This window comes from Rhineura floridana, chromosome 2 (genome assembly GCF_030035675.1).
Source record: "Rhineura floridana isolate rRhiFlo1 chromosome 2, rRhiFlo1.hap2, whole genome shotgun sequence".
Lineage (NCBI taxonomy): Eukaryota > Metazoa > Chordata > Lepidosauria > Squamata > Rhineuridae > Rhineura > Rhineura floridana.
In genome coordinates this window covers 174813418-174832960 of record NC_084481.1, presented here as the reverse complement: position 1 = coordinate 174832960, position 19543 = coordinate 174813418, and the positions used below count along the sequence as shown (strand labels likewise).

The 19543-nt window shown below is 39.8% G+C and overlaps 1 long non-coding RNA gene across 1 annotated transcript in view; it reads right to left on the bottom strand.

The window, feature by feature from the left end:
• Positions 1-18572, bottom strand: part of LOC133378372 (uncharacterized) — a 66526-nt gene extending 47954 nt beyond the window's left edge. Inside the window, exons 1-2 of the long non-coding RNA XR_009760982.1 lie at positions 18501-18572; positions 17003-17114 (exon numbers count right to left, since the gene is read on the bottom strand). This is a non-coding gene — a long non-coding RNA (uncharacterized LOC133378372). The remainder of the gene's footprint in view (positions 1-17002; positions 17115-18500) is intronic.
• Between the last annotated feature and the right edge of the window lie 971 nt (positions 18573-19543).

The window sequence follows — 19543 nt, the reverse complement described above, 5'->3', positions numbered from 1 at the left end:
AGCGGGCTGCTGAGTGTAAGGCCAGGGCAGCTGAGAGTGGATTTGGACCGCATTGAAAACAATTTTCAGGTCCCCCAGCAAGGGCAGACCGGCTAAAAATCTTTACACTTTTATATTTTATATCATTATTATTTTCTTTGAAATTTTACAATGGATGTCAAAAACAATAGACAAATAATGATACTACCAAGAAAGACAAAAACATATGCAATGTAGTCTGGCCCCGGGCCACCTTCCAGACTGCCAGGCCCCGGTAATTTGTACCAACTTCCCCCCCTCCCCGTCAGCCCTGTGTAAGGCTTGTGATGTAAGTGCAAGAATGAAAGAACTGTGGGTCCAAACGTTTAGATTCCAGCAACTTCAGATTAACTGTAAACCATGTTAGTAATGTTTAACCAAAACATACTAGAAACGTCTGAGCTATTTGCATAGATCATTAATGTGGCAAATGGAATCTTTTTTCCAGCTTCGCTCAAAAAATGCATGAAATTGATACTGCCCCCCTCCAAAAGCACACACAATATTGCCTTACCATAGTTTCATGCTACCTGTTTTTTATTTTTCTTCTTCTGGATGCTCATGGAGAGAGGTTTTATTAGGTGTTATATAATAAATATTAGATATAAAGTGTCTTCCAAGGAATGCACACCATCATGCGTTCCTATCATGGTATCCAGCTGTTAATATCTAAAGTTAATAGGTCACTACTTTTTAAAGAGCATTTCCTGCTTCTTTTTTCCTCCCAGAAAATTAACACTATGTGTGCTGAATATTTTCACACAGAACTTTGCACCTGGTGCTTGAATAGTGGATCATCCTAATGCAAAATGTAAAGTGAGATCCCTAAAACCCTTTACAAAAGAGGAAGTCATGTTACTATCGTACAGATTGTTTTAAAAACTGTCCTTGATCAAAAAATGAGACTAACACAAGATGCAGCAGTGAGACACTATGAGAGAGATGCAATCAGATCATAAACAGAATGACTTTGTTTACCTGAAATGGAGTCTGGTAAATTCCAGTACATGGGGGGTGGGGTGGGAAAGAAATCCCAAATTTAAAACCATTTTGGTCAACTGATATCCCAGGAGGGGCAAAGATAAAAGAACACGTCACTTATTGTCTTTACGATCATTAATTTGGGGTAACAGACTAGTGACCTTTGGTACAAGACAAGTAATCCTTGGTAAATTGCCTTGAGATACTTCAATTATTTTAAAGTATTATAAAAACTAGCACTGGAATCATATATCCATTTACATGGGAGTAACCCCCCAGGTTTAATCTTATTTTACTACTTCTAGAACATGAAATGTATTCGTTAATGTATAAAATGACATCCGCCATGCCCCCTCCATGATGAGCTTCCGCCAGACCCTGAAAACCTGGCTCTTCAGGCAGGCCCAAAGGGTGGGTTAGATTTTAGTGTTATTGTTGGAATTTAAGGCTCTGATGTGAATTGTATGTTTTTATGTTGTGCGTCGCCCAGAGTGGCTGGACAACCAGCCAGATGGGCGACTAATAAATTTAAGAAATAAATAAATAAAAAATTGCACTGTTTCGTATATTTATGAAACAGAGAAGAATAGTTTTATTCAAATAATAATTACAATTCTATCAAGTGTTGGAGATGGATAGAATCTATAGGAAATATTTATCTACATTTGAAACTGAGACTGATCCAGCAAAAAATTGTTGGAGTCCACAACATTTGTACATGAAGGCACTGTCTAATACAGACAGATGCTGAAGGTGTATTGATGAAAATGCCTCACTGAAACATATGATGTGGGCAAATCCAGTGTTATATTCTTTTTGGTCTGAAATGGTTGTCCATATCAATCTTTGATATTTGCTGATGTTTATGTAGTTTTAAACTATATTTGCTTACATGGGGATCAACAGCAGGACAACAAAAGTGGATGTTGCAAGCCCTTATGGCTGACTTATACTTCAAACCTGGAATGATGAACACGCACCACCTTTATGCAATAGTCTGACCTCATCACCCTTGCTACATTTGAATATACAAACATGAATTTCAATTGAACATACAAACATGAATTTCATGTGGATACCTATTTGGACATCTGGAGGGCTTATATCAACTTATTCACTTAGTTTTACTGCACTGATGCTGTTGTATTTTCAATGTGAGCTGACAGTATGTATTGGCATTGTGCTTTTTTCCTCTGTCTTTTTAAATTTTACTTTGTTTTTTTCTCCCTTTGTTAAATTGGACACTTAAATTTTTTAAAAAGTATTGGAGATTGATGTTCACACTGCTGTACCCTAAGGCTGCAATCCTAGTGGACTAATTCCACTGGGTTGCATTCAACATAGCACTAAGCAGTTCTCCATGCACAATGGAACGATCTCCACCTCTCCTCCCCACACCCACAACCTAAATCTGTTCTGGGGGTTCCCAACCCTCCAGAGCAGATTTGGGAATGGCACAGGGTGCATGCAGGTGGAGGAAAGGGAGAAAATCCTGGTTGTATGCGGGCTAATGCAACATTTTAGTTGAATACTATCCTCTGAACTTAATGACACTTAATTTCTGAGTAAATGTGCATAGAATTGTGCTGCACAGTGCTTAATAGGAAGACAACCATATTCCAGAAGGTACAGGCCTTTAGGGCTCTAAGGAAGACAGAAGTTACACAAATGCAGCAGCTCAGCTCATTATTTATCTTAAATAATACAGTGTCTTCTGTTGATGGAAAGATCACTTGGGTGAACATTGACTTGTCTCTGTGTCTTAAAGCAGAAATGAGGAACCAGTGGCCCCCCAAATATTTTGAACTCCAACTCCCATGAGCCCCAACCAGCATGGTCAATGATGTGGGATGATGGGAGCTGTAGTTCAATAACACTGGAGAGGGCATGGGTTCCCCATCTCTGTTTTAAAGTAACATAAACTCAATCCCCTTTTGAATACATTGCCTTACTTAACAGTCACCACACGACAAACTTGAACATACCTGTGCTTTGGGCAAGAGAAGCAAGTTCCAAACCTGTCTCACAGAGATAGCCAACAAGTTGCCCTCCAGATGTTTTGGATTCAACTCCTATCAGCCCCATCCAGCATGGCCAATGGACAAGAATGATGGGATTTGTAGTTTACAACATCTGGTGGAACACAACATTGGCTACCCCTGCTATATTATATCCAGTACACTTAGGGTTCTGTATGCAACAAATGCATTTTGTAGTGGTTTATCAAAAATGGTGGTAACGGCAGATAATCATCCATGATTTTATAACTGCAAGTGCAACAAGATTTCATTAGTTATGATTGTTATTCGAGCTCGGTGTATCACTAGCATCAATCTATGTGCAGTTCTAAGTGAGTCTTTTTTCTAACAAAGCAAGTGCTCCAACAATGAGGTCCTACTCTTAAGTATGGCAGTTGGGACACAGATACCACCGCTGTCACTGTAATATGGATGTCACAATTTGCATAAAATGCTGACAGGGAAAAAAATCTAAAGTGCAATAATGGAACTGAACCCACCCACAAATCAGAGTTCTAGAAATGTGAGTTAAATTAATAGAACAAGGAATAGGATATTAATTCCTGCAGGACAAGAGTGGGTAGCCTTTAAAAACATTCGGCATTACCAGATATATACACCATTCATTTTCACAAATGGAGTCTGTTTCAATTCTCAGCTGCTGTATGGTGATTTGACTTGGAAGAAAGGTAGCATAATTGGATAGCAGCTGAAATGAGCTTTATTTGAGAAAGGCTGAAAGATCCATTGCTGGATTTCTAGGAGTGTGAATTAGAATTCCAAGAATATATAACGCAACTAATTCTATTCTTTAGAAGTGAAGGCATAAAAGAATTTTAGGTTTTCTTATTTCAGGATTTAATTGAGGCCTAGGTTGTAACTCATTTTCATCCTTGAATGGGTGGTAAAAACATACACAGCAGGTAATTCACACTACCTGAAAAACTGTTGGTGCTGTAAGAAGACTAATCAGGATAAGCTTCCAGTAGCAAATTATCAGCTACAAATTAAAATCTTGGCTTATGTCTGCTAAAAGCAACCTTTATTTCCCACCAATACACATATGCCAATATTAGTAACAGTTGGATTACTCCAGAATATGGAGGGGAGGTATTCTGTTTTGTTTCTCTATTTCCGATAACAGCAAAGGAATTTGAAATGAACAACACTTCAAAATCAATGTTAGATTCAGGAACAAGAATGTACAACCTGGTACTCTTTCTGTTAATGTACAACATTAGCTGTTAAGGTTTTTATTTGTGTTATTGATATATTAAAATTTATATTCTGCTCTAACTCCAAAGGAGTTAACGGAAAATTCTTATGGTTTGTTTTGGAGCTATATAATAAAGAAAGTATTTACTACAGGTATTTATATACCACTGTCATGTCATGAACTTTATTGCAAATAGCCATAGGCCTTTGCAAAATATAGAGAGAAACATTTAAAATAAAATAAAACATCCAAGTACAAATAATACAACAGCAGAACTAGTTATACTCAATTTTAAAACTGATTATACTTTATAGTTCTTAATATGGCTAACCCACAGCTTCTTGGCTGTCAGGGCAAAATTGGCGACTGGGATTGTTACTTGTTTAAAATTGTCTGCTAAAAGTTCCACTACCAACTCCTGGGATGGTCTATCCAAGAATATACCACTGAATATTCAGAATTTCAAAGCATTTTTAAAGCAGGAATTGGCACTAAGAATTAAGCATAGGAGATAAATGTGCCTCATTTTGCATTTAAAGGTGAACCTACCTAACTCGCACTTTCTGAAACAATACATGAACTGAACACAGCCAAAATTCACACTTCTCCTAATTTTGCAATGAAATTCTCCAGTCAAGTAATGTGCACAAAAATGCACATACTAGGATTAAGTGTGCATATAAATGCATATATTAATGACAATAGCATACAAAAATGCGTTATATTAAGGAAAATTGCTTTGCAAAAAGTTGCATGTTAGGCGAAACTGCACACAAAAAATTGTATATTAGGAGAAATTTGCACTACAATGCTGATGAATTTTCATAAGGCCTTTTTTAAAAATAATTAATTACAAACTAATGTGGAAGTGTGGAGAACTGAACTTAATACTGGAAAAATGAGAAACTAAGAGAAACCAAAATGAACAGATTTGCCCATCCATCCACTTTAAGAATGAAAGTTCACTTTTGCAGGAGAGATCAGAGAGGTAGGATATTTGACAAACAAATGAAACATATTTAGAATTATGTTAGAAAGCTATAAAGCCCCCAAATAAGCAACATACATATTCCAGTCTATATTTATGGTGTCCTCTAGATGCAGCCCCCAGCTAAAGCTGTGAGATTTTTGGCTCAAAATTGTTTATGTGAGAGTTTGAGGAAACTGAGGGGCAATTTTAGAAGGATGAAAATATTAAACATTTCCGTGGAGAAGCATACTGGTCAGCAGTAACAGTAACTGCTTTTCTTTTCTAAACTTCCCTTGGTCATAAGTGGTGAAAGCATCAGACCTCCTCTCATAGCCGTCTGCCAGTGGTCACCACATCTCTCCCTCCTCCAGCATCCATTCTGAGCAAAATACTGCATGATGTAGTGCAGAGGTGGGGAGCCTCAGGCCCAGAGGCCAAATGGATGGAGACAAATGCTTGGGTATTTCTACAATATTGGCATTCACACACATCTACAGCTACAACTAGGAAATGTATTTTAACAGGCAAGATTGGTAGCAGTTGGAGCCCAGTTTCCACATTGCGTAATCACAGTGTTTGCATGCTAAATAACTTGCTAACAAAATACTTTGCTTTGGTCAGATCAGTGGGCATGGACAGGCTGGTAAAATTGCTTGTCTGAAAAATAGGTAATTGCTTCCAGTTTTTCTGAGCAGGATCTTGAATGCTAGTAAATTTGGAGTGGATTTGGATGGGATACAGTTTATTTTAAAGGAAAGGGCAATTCATAGCTCTTTATCAATTAGAAAGGAGTCTTACAAAGGAATGACAAAATGAGTCTAGTATGAGATGGACTACAGGACCATGACACTGTATGCATAACCTTTTACCATATGGTAACTGCATGTAACCACTTTAAGAACATAAGATGAGCTCTGCTGGATCAGGCCAGTGGCCCATCTAGTCCAGCATCCTGTTCTCACAGTGGCCAACCAGCTGTCTATGGGAAGCCTGCAAGCAAGACCTTTGTAAGCCACCTGTCTGCAACACATTGCCAAGAGAATTTTACAACATGGTTGAACTGTCATCTATACCCATTCATTCTCAGATGCTATACCTTTGAACCTTATCCAGAGATTGGTGGTCTGTCATACTCGGGTGTTAGATCCTTTAGACAAACTCATTGCAGAGATATGACCAGATTAATGAGTGGGATTTCAGCTGCTACTTTAGCCCCTTCACAGATTGCTCTTATTTATTATTTATTTATTTTCTGCCCTTTCTCCCAGTAGGAGCCCAGGGTGGCAAACAAAACCACTAAAAACCACTATAAAACATCTAAAAACAGACTTCAAAATATATTAAAACACAACAACCATTAAAAACATATTAAAACAAAACATCTTTAAAACATTTTTTAAAAGCTTTAAAAATATTTAAAAAGAAGGTTTAAAAATATATTAAAAACTTAATATATTAAATATGTGAAGTACAAGCTTCTGGCCTCACCCCCAATGTCATGCAGCTTCCCCAGACCAGCTCCCAATGACCACATTTATTTATTTTTATTATTATTATATTTACATTCCCACTTTTCCTCCAAGGACCTCAAGGTGGCTTACAAACACAGTTCCCCCCTCCCTATTTTATCCTTACAACTACCCTGTGAGGTAGGTTAGTTTGAGAGACAGTGACTGTCCCATGGTCATGTAGTAAGCTTCAATGCGGATTTGAACTCTGTCTCCCAGGTCCCAGTCTGACATTCTACCAGAGCTTGGAAAAGTTAGTTTTTTGAACTACAACTCCTATCAGCCCCAGCCAGCATGGCCACTGGATTGAGCTGATGGAAGCTGTAGTTCAAAAAAGCAACTTTTCCAAGCTCTGCATTCTACATCATACTGGCTCACATGTGTTAAGCCTAGAGTTTGCAAAATGGAAGCTACATAAACCTCTGTGCACATAGGCTTCCATAGGATCAGGAATCCTGATTGTGTAGGTCTCCAGTCCTATAAAAGCCTGCACGCGCTATCTGGGCAGGCTTCCTTTATGCAGATTTCTGCCCTCAACCTGTTGACATCAGAGAAAGGGACAGAGAAGCTATGTGATGCTGGGGTGAGGCCAATTGTGCCTCACTCATGGACACCCCTCCCAGCATATAAATAAAGTTTGAATGAAGATTATATGATAAAGGATTCCATGCCTTTTCTGGGCTTCCTATGCCTGCTGTAACCACTACACTACCCAGGACCTCACATCTTCTCTTCCCAGTTTAGACAACCAAATCCATCATTCTTCCAAAGCACACGACGTTAGTTCTTCCAGTGTCCCTTGCTTAGGCAACATACTCCAGTTTGCCTGTAGACTAAGCCATCTCAAATGCAAGTGAGATACGTGGTGTGAGATCAGGTTGAGAAGTCAGATTTAATTTGCAATTTCATGACTTCCTATTGCATTCTAATTATGCTTTGTATTTTTATTTTTTCACACATTTCTTCACTCCCTCTTTAACCTGCCTTTTCACTCGTTAATAACATTGTTCAAATAAAATCTTTTTCCCTCCTATTGAATTATAGCACAGAGGGCTCAGAGTAGCACTGTGTCTTGGAAAATACTATTCATCTGTATATTTCAGTAAGGGATCATTAATTGCTGCTTCACGAGGTTATATTCCTTTTCATTTTTATACTAATATATACAGCTGACTGCCACAATGGTAATATAAATGTATATTTGAACAATATATAGGGATGCAGTTGCTGCTTCTCAGATATTAATCTTTTATATTTCTTAATTACAATACTGAATTGCATTGCTGGGAATGTATGCTTTCAAAATTTTGTCTTAGAAAAGCAAACTTAACTTTGAACTGTCAGATCAAATAGAATTGGTGTATTCCAAACTGCTGAGGTTGGAGTGGTTTTGCACAATATAACCTTGCTACTCAGTACTAAGAACTTCATCTTTCTCTCCCATCATGATAGCAGAACCCTCCTCCTTAAGTTTTTACAATGTTTCCACTCACATCCCACATTAGTTTTAAGACACTAATCCAATTTTTTTTTAACGTTTTCCACTTCTTGGAGCACAGTCTGATTCACACAGCTAAGCAACTGTGTGGTGGCTAATCACTATCCCCCAAAAGAGGGTCCCCAAAAAAGCAGTGATGGTGTGACAGTCTGCTGGCCTGCATTATGAAAGTTCATACAAATGGCACCATTTCCCCTAACCTTGAACAGGGTACCAAATGTAAGATGGAAGAAAGAGGATGGGGTGGATTATTTTACAAACTTCCAAGGGTGAGGCATGGGGGGAGATCAAAAGGCAGATTCAACTGCAGAGTCCAGGAATAAAGAGGAGAAGACCACAGAACTGACACTGGATGGCCATCTGTTAGGGAAGCTGTAGAAGCATTGCAGATCCCAAACTGAATAGGAAGCTGGACTAGATGACTTCCAAAGTATCTTGCAACTCTGTGATTATGTTCTGTTCATCTAAGGCAGGGATAACAAACCTGTGGCCCTCCAGATGTTGCTGGACTACAACTCCCATCATTCCTGACCCCTGGCCATCCTAGGAAAGACTGATGGGAGTTGGAGTCCACCAACATACAGAGGGTCACAGGTTAGCCACCCCTGCTCTAAGATATACAGTTACTGCACATACTTACAAGTCTCCTGTGTCCATGCAGTCCTATTATAATATCAGGCCCTGAGAACAACTCAGGTTAGGTAACTAACCAAGAAGTAAATTTTAGGAAATTTGTCCATTTATAAAATGTGTGCAACCTGAATGGCATTCTACTTCTGACTAAATGTGCAGAGCATAATCTTGTGTGTTACAAACACACTCTTTTGCCAGAAAGATAAATTTAAAACATCATGGAAGCACCCTCGGTCGAAGCACTGGCATCTCCTGGATTATGTAATTGTCCGTGCCAGAGATCGTCGTGATGTACTCCTCACTAGGGCCATGACAAGCACCGATGACTGCTGGGCAGATCACTGATTAATTCAATCCACTATGGCCATTAATATTGTTCCTCAACGTAGGCTCTAAGGAAGAAAATGAGTAAAATGAACATCCACGCCCTTCAAGATCCTATTAAACGAGCTTGCTTTCAAACAACTCTCAAGAAACATCTACCAATGGAACTCCCTGAAAATGTTGAGGAACACTGGATTAAACTGAAGACTTCCATTATTGCAGCATGTGAACAAACTATTGGATACCAAACTAAGAAACATCAGGATAGGCTTGATGAGAATGATGTGAGATTGAACATATCAACAAGAAAAGGAAAGGCTTCCAGATATGACAAAAAGACATTAACTGTGCTGCAAAGAAAAAAATCTATGCCAGTGCAAAGGCTGAGGTCCAAAGAAGAACTAGAGAACTTAAGAACACCTGGTGGATAAAGAAAGCTCAAGAAATCCAGCACTTTGCAGATGCTCATGATGCATGGGGCTTTTTTAATGCCACAAAGGCCATCTACGGACCAACAAATTACGGTACAAATCCCTTACATTCAATAGACGGTACCAGACTTCTGAAGGACAAAGAGTCTATTGCACTGCATTGGAAATAGCATTACCACAACCTCTTTAATCGTAAGTCTACTGTGGCTGATGAGGTCTTCTCGCAAATCCCACAACAAACTAGAGATGAGCTTGCAGTATCCCCAAATTTGGATGAAGTCAGTAAAGCCATTAATCAAATGAAGAATAACAAAGCTAGTGGACCTAATGGGATTCCTGCTGAAGTCTTTAAAGAAGGTGGGCCTGAACTTACACAACAACTTCATAAGCCCATCGAAAAAATCTGGATGAGGGAGGAGATCCCGGAAGACTTTAGGGATGCCATAATCATCACTCTTTTCAAGAAGGGTGATAGAACAGATTGTGCGAACTACCGAGGCATCCCTTTTCTAGCTACCGCAGGTAAAATCCTTGCAAGGATCCTCACAAATCGCCTCCTACCTATCTCAGAAGACATCCTCCCCGAATCCCAAAATGGTTTCCACCCTTCCAGGGAAACAGTGGACAAGATCTTCACTGCACGACAGCTTCAAGAAAAATGCAGGGAGCAAAACCGACCTCTGTATATGGCGTTTATTGATCTGACTAAGGCCTTTGATACTGTAAATCGAACTGCTCTCTGGGCCATCCTTCTGAAAATTGGATGCCCTGATAAATTTGTGAATATTTTGCGACTCCTTCATGCTAACATGACGGCAACAATTATGGATAACAATGACTCTCAAAGTGATCCATTCAAAGTGGGATCAGGCGTCAAACAGGGATGCGTCATTGCTCCGACCTTATTTGCTATTTTCATCACCATGATTTTACACCTTGTTGAGGAGAAACTTCCCACTGGCGTGGAAATCACATATCGAACAGATGGAAAGCTTTTTAATCTCAGTAGACTGAAAGCAAAAAGTAAGGTAATTACAACCTCTGTCATAGAACTTCAGTATGCCGGTTATAATGTAGTCTCCGCACATTCAGAGGAAGATCTTCAAACTATCCTAAATGTCTTTGCAGAAGCATATGAAAACCTTGGCCTCTCGCTTAACATCAAAAAAACCAAAGTGCTTCATCAGCAAGTGCGAACCAATCCCTCTGTAGCGCCATCAATCCAGCTTAATGGTGCGATGCTAGAGAATGATAATCACTTTTCTTATCTTGGCAGACATCTCTCTGTAAAAGCTGACATCGACGCTGAAATTCAACACACTCTGAGCTCTGAGAGTGCCGCATTCTCCCAAATGAAGCGTAGAGTGTTCAAGGATCGGGACATTTGCAGGGAGACCAAAATGCTTATTTACAAAGCCATTGTGCTACCGACCTTACTGTACACCTCTGAAACATGGACCATCTCTAAACACCATTCCCAACTTCTTGAAAGATTCCACCAACGCTGCCTCTGGAAAATTCTGCAAATTACTTGGGAAGATAGGCGGACTAATATTAGCATATTGGAAGAAGCAAAGACCACCAGTGTTGAAACAATGATCCTTCAATATCAACTTCACTGGACTGGTTATGTTGTTCGAATACCTAATCACCAGCTTCCAAAGCAGCTACTTTACTCCCAACTCAAGGATGGAAAACGGAATATCGGTGGACAGCAAAAGAGGTTTAAAGATGTTCTCAAAGCTAATCTAAAAAAAGGTAACATGAACATCAAGAACTGGGAAGCCTTGGCCCATGAGCGTCCCAATTGGAGGTCGGCCATTATCAAAGGTGCTATGGACTTTGAAGAAGCACGAGTACAGAGTGAAAGGGACAAACAAACTAAGTGGAAGGCACGTCAAGCAAATCCTCATTGTGACCATCTTTCATCTGGAAACCTATGTCCTCACTGTGGGAGGCTGTGTGGATCTAGAATTGGCCTCCACAGTCACTTACGGACCCACTGTTAAAGACCTTACCCTGGAAGACAATCTTACTTGGCCACGAGTGATCACCAATGAATGAAATGCTAAAATGTAGCAGTATGGACAACCATGGTTGGCTTTGCAGCATTCTGTGGTTGCTGTTGCTGTGCCCCTAGTTCCTCTGCCCATAGGTGCAGACCGCTTCTGTCACTCTGGAGCAAAGAACTGTCTCCATGTATCCCTGCACTGTTTCGTCAATACTTGCTGGCTCTTTCAGAGAAGTAGATTGTTAATAACTTTCTCACTCTTCTCCCAGGCATTTCAATGTTAATTTTCTTCAGCAGTTGAAGATATTTAAGGGCTAGATGATTGGTGTTTGAGTCTGTGTTGGGCAGTGAAGGGTTGTTTTACAGTTTGACCACCTTCTCATCTGTACTGTGTCAGCTGTATTCTGTATTGGATATTTAATTTTTGATCAGTCGCTTTGAGACGTTTGTGGGAAGCAACTCATAAACTGAAATAACAACAATGATAATCATAATAATAGTCAAAGAAGTCAATAACATATTTCCCCCTCACTTGGGAGTTCCCCTAGAGAGGAGAGTCTGACTTGTTAAAAAGAGAATTATGCTAATTTTAAGCACATGAAGCCATGTATTGTGTATAATTTCACACCTAAATATAAATATTAATCATATATACACACACTTTACCTAATAACACAGAAGCATAATTTTTAAAAAATACTATAGCTGGTCACTTAAAAAACACTCAGCTACAAACCCTAAAGTAATCTGTCCGTTATGGAGTTAAATTGAGAACTTATCATGAACTGCAGCAAAATTCCACCCTTAGACTTTTCTTTCCATTTCCTTTCTGATTCTTCTGTCCAGTAACTGCAGCAATAAATAGCCAGTTTTTCGTTCTTAGTCAGCAAAGAAAATATTAAGATCTGTAATCCTTTGTACATTTACTGGAAGCAAACCATATTGTAGTGATGCTTACATACAAGTAAGCAAGTATACGATCCTACTTTGGCTCAGTTTTCTCCAAAAAAGGGTCTATGACCCTCCCGGGAAACATGAAGTAGCAGGATTGGAACTTGAGATTGATAGACAAATGGTCAAGGAATACTTAATCACTTTGAAAGAGTTCAAATTGGCAGGGCCCAATAAACTGCACCCTAGAGTATTGAAGGAACTGGCTGAAGAACTCTCAGAACCTCTGTCTATTATCTTTGTGACATCATGGAGAACTGATGCAGTGCCGGATGACTGGAGGAGAGTTAATGTTGTCCCTATCTTCAAAAACGGCAAAAAGGAGGAACCGGAGAACTACAGACCAGTCAGCCTAACATCAATTCCTGGAAAAACTCTGGAGCAGATTATAAAGCAGTCAACCTGTAAGCACCTTGAAAACAATGCAGTGATTACTAGGAGCCAACGTGGATTTATGAAGAACAAATCCTGCCAAACTAACCTTGTTTTTTGATTGGGTAACCTCCCTAGTAGACCTTGGGAATGTTGAGGACATAATACATCTTGACTTCAGCAAAGCTTTTGACAAAGTGCCCCATGATATTCTGATTAGCAAGCTAGCTAAATGTGGGCTGGATGGAACAACTATCAGGTGGATCCACAGTTGGCTCCAGAATCATACTCAAAGAGTGCTTATCAATGGTTCCTTCTCAAATTGGGCGGAAGTAACAAGTGGGGTACCACAGGGCTCGGTCCTGGGCCCAGTGCTCTTCAACATTTTTATTAACGACTTGGATGAGGAGGTACAAAGCATGCTTATCAAATCTGCTGATGATACAAAATTGGGGGGCACATACCATGGAAGACAGAAACAAAATTCAAAGGGACCTTGATAGGCTGGAGCATTGGGCTGAAAACAACAGAATGAAATTCAACAGGGAGAAATGCAAAGTTCTACACTTAGGAAAAAGAAACCAAATGCACAGTTATAAGATGGGGGATACTTGGCTCAGCAATATGACATGTGAGAAGGATCTTGGAATTGTCGTTGATTACAAGATGAATATGAGCGAACAGTCCATGTGGCTGCATTAAAGTTCAATGCTATATTAGGCTGCATTAACAGAAGTATAGTTTCCAAATCGCGTGAAGTATTAGTTCCCCTCTATTCAGCACTGGTTAGGCCTCATCTTGAGTACTGCATCCATTTCTGGTCTTCGCACTTCAAGAAGGATGCAGACAAACTGGAACAGGTTCAGAGGAGGGCAACAAGGATGATCAGGGGACTGGAAACCAAGCCCTATGAGGAGAGACTGAAACAACTGGACATATTTAGCCTGGAAAAGAGAAGACTGAGATATGATAGCACTCTTCAAGTACATGAAAGGTTGTCACACGCAGGAGGGCCGGGATCTCTTCTTGATCGTCCCAGAGTGCAGGACACGGAATAATGGGCTCAAGTTGCAGGAAGCCAGTTTTCAAATGAACATCAGGAAAAACTTCCTAACTGTTAGAGCCATATGACAATGGAACCAATTACCTAGTGAGGTAGTGGGCTCTCCAACACTGGAGGTATTCAAGAGGCAGCTGGACAGCCATCTGTCAAGAATGCTTTAGTTTGGATTCCTGCATTGATCAGGGGGTTGGACTCCTGCATTGAGCTGGGGGTTGGAATTGTACGCCCATTCCAACTGTACTATTCTATGATTCTATGATTGCAGTTTAGGAATTTTATGTATATATTAAAAGAGTTAGGATTAGGGTTCAAAACACACAAAAGCTTAAGTGAATATTTTTAAAATACCGCATAAAATGCAAATATTTATTCAGAACAGAAATCTGAAATGTAAACATCTGAAAACTATGGAGAAAAAGCAAGGAAAAGAAGCTATTCCTTAAAAGACAATTCTATCTGACTAAGTCATACTCAGAGAAGACCAACTGAAATCAATGAACTTAAATTAGTTGTGTCCATTGATTTCAATGGTTCTACATTATGCCTTAGTTAGAGACAACCCTATAGCTTGGGAAATATATTCCACAGCAGCGGCAGTAACAGCAGAACCTCTACTACAACCCAGTAGTCCAGCCAACACTTTAATTTGTGTTGTGTTGTCCTTGGGCATTCTGGGGGGACATGGTGGCTCCAACAACAACAAAAATGGTAGTCCTGGGGCATTTTCTCCCAAATGCCTCAGAAACATGCTATGTCCAGGGCAGCATAGGGAAATGAAAATGGCAACTGGACTATCAATGCCAGAACTTTTCTTTCCCACCACCATCACAGGCAATGGCGCACATGCGTGCGCACACACACCCTTATACAGAGAGCAAGAAGCTGCCACTGTTGTTAATGGTGAACCCCTTTTGCAGAACTCTCCCTAAAAAATCAGTGAAATGCCAATCAAATTCTCCCCCTGCAAATGGAGTTGGGATTTTGTAACAACTCTAGGAATTAAGAATTTTCAAGACATTCTAGAAAACTTTTACTCTTTTTACAGATGGGAAACACTGAAACTAAGAATCTACTCCCAAGTGCAATCAGCGTATGCATAACAAAGTAGTAAAACAGATAGAGCAAATAACTCATGGAAGTGAGACAATCACCATATGAATTACATGTCAGGTTATTAAGCATCAATTAATATAATATAATATAATATAATATAATATAATATAATATAATATAATATAATATAATATAATATAATATAATATAATATAATATAATATAATATAATATAATATAATATATTGAATTGATGTACAATGCACCAGAGAGAGAGAGAGAGTTACAACCTTTAATATGCATACACAGCGGAAACATAAGCAGCCTTTCTCATTCTGTCATATGTGATAAATATAGAAAGATGTGCACACTCTCAACCTCAGACACACAGACATGACCAAATGCTTAAAGACAAGATAGCTACAGTCCTCACTGAGCAGACAGCTGCTAACTGGTGCTCTTCTGGACCTGAGGAACTCCCAGACAGGTGGTCAGCAGCAGGCTCAGGGGGGTGCTTGGGTAGGTAAATGGAATTATTGGCAGTGGGTTTGGTATAGGTGGACTGACACCAGGTAATGCTACTGTTGTTGCCACAAACAGCCCCACTGATTAGGCCAAGCCATGGGCTTAGATAAGCTAAAGGATAAATTAATGAAGTGAGAACTAAACATAACAAAATTGTAAAAAAAAAAAATTCTGACTGAAGTACTTTGGGTGAATTCAACCATAAATCGACTCCAGGAAGAAACTCTTGTCAATGTGGCTTCAGCAGATCAGATGTTAGTTCTTCCAGACGTTTGTGTCAACAAGAACTCAGTATATAGAGCAGGACGGATGTGGTACATGGTGCTTCCCAGTTGTGTAGTGGCAAATTCAGAAGCGCAGGGCCCCTTCATGACAGCCATGCAACACACCCTCATAGCAACACCGTCTTTTCCACTTCCCCTCATCTCCTTTCCTCTCCCTGACATCTCATGAATCCACATTCTACAACAGATGTCCCTAGGAGCCAATCAGCATGAAAGGGGAGGCTGTGTGATAGCTACTGAAAAGACTTACCTCCTTTCACTTTGTCTCCAATCAGCAGAAAAGGACATGGACTCTTCTCAGTGGCTGCTACCTTTTCATGTGGATTGGCTCATACATAGCGACCTGGCTGGGACCCTGCCCCCCCAAAAGTAATGTGACCCCAGAAAACTACACCCCGAATGCCTCCCCGTTCAGCCTGCAGTGTTCCTTTCTCATCTCATCCACAGGTTTTAAAAAACCAATATAAGGCTTTTTTTCAAGCCTGAGGCAGGTGGGGCATTTTTCAGGGGGTCACTGCTAGAACAGGAAGGGTTAACTCTGGCTTCCCTGTGTATAGTTACCCCCTCCCAAAAAAACCCATCCACTATTTGATTAGGCTTGAAAAACATTTCATATCTGAGGTGGCCTGAAATATGGACTTGGATCACTTGCTTTAAGCATTTGAATTGGTCTACCAATGTTGCATCATCTAATTTGCTAACTTGGTCCCTTTCTCCATCCCATTTTCTTCTAGTATCACTTGTTCATAATTTGAATGATGTGACTTAATCAAGATATATCCAATGGTGTTCCTACATTGATGGAAAGCACTTTTACCCACTGGAGGTTCTATGGAATGGGAAGGGAGGCAATTCTCAACCAATCCCCCACCACTGAAGCCCCATCACCACCTCTCACAGTATTCTAAAGGGTTCCCCAATCCTCTGGAGTTGGGGGGAGGTGGTGTAAGAGGAAGAAAGGAATTGGGGGAATCATCTTCTTTCACATCCCACTGAAGGAAATGTCCCCCGGATCAAAGTCCCTTCTATGAACAGAAGAACACCATTGTGTTCCAATCTGTAGCATGCACGTACGTGGGTTGATCTGTGAAGGAACAATATGGTTTTTGGTGCATTTCAGCTATACAGTTCTGTGATGACACTTACCCTCACACCTGGGTCCTTGAATCATTTTGATCTTTGTGGTCCTGCCTTGAGCTGCGTCAATTGACTATTTCTGCCAGTTTTGCCATGATTGGTGGAATGACCTATAAATCAACTAAGATAACATCTGACACATTACACAGTAGATGAAAAATAAAACTGTTCTTTAAAAATCAGTTAAATTGCTTGGAGGAACAACAAATTCCTACATCAGCCCATTCTTTGTATTCTGAAGTGCAATTTACAGGGCTAAACCAAAGCATATGTCATACCTTTAATTTTGTAAAAAGTTATGTACAAGTCTATTATTCAAAATAATCACATAACTGGGAAATTCACTGAACAGCTACCTTTCTCCTCAGCAGGGTGCCATTTTATAGACTTTAAAATTCACTAAGTTCAAGCAGCTTTCGTTCTAAATAATACATGTGCTAAATATGTCACATTAAAAGTGCTTTTGGCATGTAAATGATCCGTTTTCACTTAGAAATGCTTTTAAAAGAATCTGAGCTCACTTTTTGGAAAATTATAAGTGCATTGAATTTCATTGTCCTACAGAACCATGCAGAGTTGATAGAAGTGAACTACAATGACAAACCAACCCTTGTCAGCCCATATACTTATGTATCATTTGAACTGTCAGAAGTATATGCAGTTCTGTTGGCTTCCACTCATTTTCTATCGAGATCAGAAAAATAAGATTTGTTTTGTGGCTGGCCCTTCATCTTACTAAATGTTTTTTTTAAAAAAACAACAACCTAAATGTTAGCAATCCATTGTGCAGTGGATGGAAAGTTAGCATTTTTGGTGCCAAACTCATTTTGCTTGTAAAAAGTGTTTGTTTTTTTTAAAAAAGCTTCTATCTACTCCTTACAACTAGGGAGTTTTCTGTCTGCAGTTTCTTTAATGTTATGTTTAACACAATGCAATGGATTTTACAGGTGATTTAAGGGGTTTTTCTCCCAAGAATGAATTCCTAAACAAAAGCTTTTTAAAAGTTCTCTCTCTTCATTATTCTCTTTTCACCTTCTGCAAGCTACCTATACCAGAGAATACATTTCATTAAATGATAACTTTAAAATTGATTGAATCTTTTTGCCACCTTCCAGCACTTCATGCAAAGGAATTTAATAATGTCAGGCTACATCCTGCACTTCTCTCTTTTCTTCTTCCTTTTTAAAATATGCAAACCAACTCAAATTCCCATTTGAGAGCTGCTACAGTGCATTTCCAGATCTCTGATAAAGAGGGACAGGACCTTTGGGGTGTATTGCACATTTGGCAAAGAAACAAACTGTCAAAGGGAAAATCTGTTCAAAGTCTAAAACTAAATGAAACTGATTGGTTGCGGTCAAACAAAAATAAAGAGAGAGAGAGATGTAAATAAAGTATGCTGCATCAAGCTCCATTTAGCTACCTGTATTCTGAAATAAAACAACAGACAAACCTAGATATATAATGTTACATTATATGCCAAAGTAAATTTACTTTGCAGTCATACCTCTTTACTGATGATCCAAGCAGGCCTCTGATCTGCATGGAGCTCTATTTGAACAGTGATCACTTTAGTAGCAGGGAAAGCTCTGGTGCCCTTCGTCAGTCTCTGGGCCCCCAGCATCAGTACACAGGCACTAGGTAAAGTTCACTTTATGTAAACATAAAGAACAATAACAAGAAAAAAACAAAGTGGGAAAGGCTTTTTACATCGCAATTCTAAACTGTGCCTATCATGCTGCTCTAAAAGAATTTTGCCTGGTAAAGGGTTCTAAAGATGATCCTACATCTTTTTTAGATACAGTTGTACTTGCTTGACAATAACATTTGCAAATACTTAAAGTGACCCTCATGCCCCAGCACTTGTCTCTCCTTTATGAGACGTTGGCTGCAAACCAGCCCATAACTGTTTGCACTGGTTCAGAAGGACTTTGCACTATGGTCTGGTCTTGATTGCTGTTGCAGTCGAGGGGCGAAATAAAACACAGAGACATCAGCTTGGGTTGAACAATCTGTGCACACCATTAGTATCCAAATATGAAAGGCCCAAAAGGCTCACCTGGCCCCTCAAAGGCCACATGTAATATAATAATAGAATTAACTACCTCAACCTACTATATTCCTGGGCCTAGCAGGAAGTCAGAAGCCTAACCAAAGAGCTCCACCCACCCCCCAAGCAACCACCCTGTAACAAAATTAATAGAATAAAGTACCTTGAACCCTAATATAGGCCCGAGTCAAGCAAAGGCCGCAAGCCTAACCAAAGAACCCTTCACAACGGCCAAGAGAGGCTGCCAAGGCCTCAGCCACATCCTTCATTGTCTTGCGCCCCCTACCTAGGCTGAACTCACACCCAGCCTGTTGAGACTCCAAAGGCTTGTGCAGCCTCCTCTCCCGTAATTAGTTCTGACCCTGCAGCCCACGGCTGTTGGGGGGATTCGAACCCTGGTCTCCCGGGTCACAGTCCAGACACCTCAACCACTACCAGAAACTTATCCCATGTGCACGGGGTGGTGGTGGTTTAAAATTGCCCAAAGGCCTGCATTTAAT